Source organism: Triticum urartu, chromosome 7A, assembly GCF_056163025.1.
Source record: "Triticum urartu cultivar PI428250 chromosome 7A, HENAU_Tu73, whole genome shotgun sequence".
NCBI classification, from domain to species: domain Eukaryota; kingdom Viridiplantae; phylum Streptophyta; class Magnoliopsida; order Poales; family Poaceae; genus Triticum; species Triticum urartu.
Window position 1 is genome coordinate 706,886,652 of NC_141879.1, and position 1,589 is coordinate 706,888,240.

Genomic DNA, 1,589 nt, shown 5'->3' on the forward strand with positions numbered 1-1,589 from the left:
AGGACTGTGTGGAATTAAGAACAAGCATCAAGCTCCTGGAGTAATCCTAATTTGTGAACCAATGTTACCTTTTTTAGCAATGATATATTCATGTATTGGACCGGGCTTTTAGGCCTCAAAGCACACGGTAAGGCATTTGAGATCAGAACCATCGAAATGGAAGGAAAGGCTGGGATGTACAACGTCACGACTATACCTTTTCAATTGCCTCCAAAGGTAAGCTAGATATATACTTGTATTTATTTTCAAAGGCCTTGACGATAAAAACTAGTCCTTGCAAATAAACGCTGTGATCCAGCAATTTTGTGAGTTGACTAGACCTAAAATAACAGGTGATGCATAAGCTATGTCATAGTTATTTTGCTGTATCTGACTATCGTTAAAACGGCCAATGGAACAAACAAGACAATGAATTAAACTTATATTCCTGAGCTTGATTACCTCTCCTACAAGGAAGAAAAGTAACCACTACTAAATTGTGTAAACAAGAATGGTCAATTGTGATAATGAGTTATCAGGCATTAGAAAATTCATGTAATACTCCCTCTGTAAATAAATATAAGACGTTTTACATCATTACTTTAGTGATCTAAAACATTATATATTTGTTTACACAGGGAGTAACTATGAAGGGAAACAAATAACTGGGATGAAGCAGAAAATTTACCCCTTTATATTGTCGGCGAAGACAGCAACGGTGGTGGGAAGTTGGTATATAAGTGTGTCCTTGATATACCAGACGAGATAGGTTTACCCCAAACACTCTCAAGATGCAATGTCTCGACATCAAGTGAGAAATATTCCATATATGGCAGGTCCAACCCAAGGCACCTAAACAGCGAGCCTTCTTCCCTTTTTAGGAGCAAGTACCTCCCTGTTGCAGCTCCGATACAATGTTGGTAGCTATAATCTAGCGAGATTGTCTTCTCCGTCAGCCAGTGGCTAAGATTCTCACCTTGTTTCGCCCAACGATATGACACAGGATACCCTCAAATTCATCACGAATACCAAACAGCCCAAGCTGTCTTCCCCTGCCTCCACGATAGCTATATCTGCCATGTTCCATGCTTCGAGTGGCAGGTCAGCGATCGAGAACTCCATCCTTCGAGTATCCAGAACGAGCAACCTCTTCCACCTTTCATTTGTCATCCACTTCCAGTAGACGCATCCACAAGCATAATAGTGCCCAAGAAATAAAGGGTGCTGCGGTGTAATCATGGTCAACTGAAGCCCTGGGATGCAGCAGCTCGTATCGCTGGTGCAATGGGTCGCACACCACGAGATCCGTGAGCACTTTGGGTTGCTCATCCTCTTGGGGCCGGGGTCGCGGGCGAGGAGGACGCGGCTGTTGCGGATGTCCCTGGCAGTCCAGCTGCAGTAGGAGGGGAGGAAGGAGAAGGAGAAGTCGGCGATGCGGGCGAGCGTGCGGGCGGCCGGCGCCGCGGGATGAGGCAGGAGGGGCAGGTGGAATCCTTCGCGGTTGAGGAAGCCTAGGAGTGGAGCCGGCGGAATCGGCGGCGGAAGGAGCAGTCGGTGGCGATTCGGCGGAAGGTGCTGCAGGCGGCGCATGCGCAGGCGAGGTCTTGTGG

At 46.9% G+C, this 1,589-nt stretch overlaps 1 pseudogene; it reads right to left on the reverse strand.

Annotated features, from left to right (window-relative positions):
- Positions 1 to 671: 671 nt before the first annotated feature.
- LOC147961853 (uncharacterized) lies at positions 672 to 1,569 on the reverse strand (annotated as a pseudogene).
- Between the last annotated feature and the right edge of the window lie 20 nt (positions 1,570 to 1,589).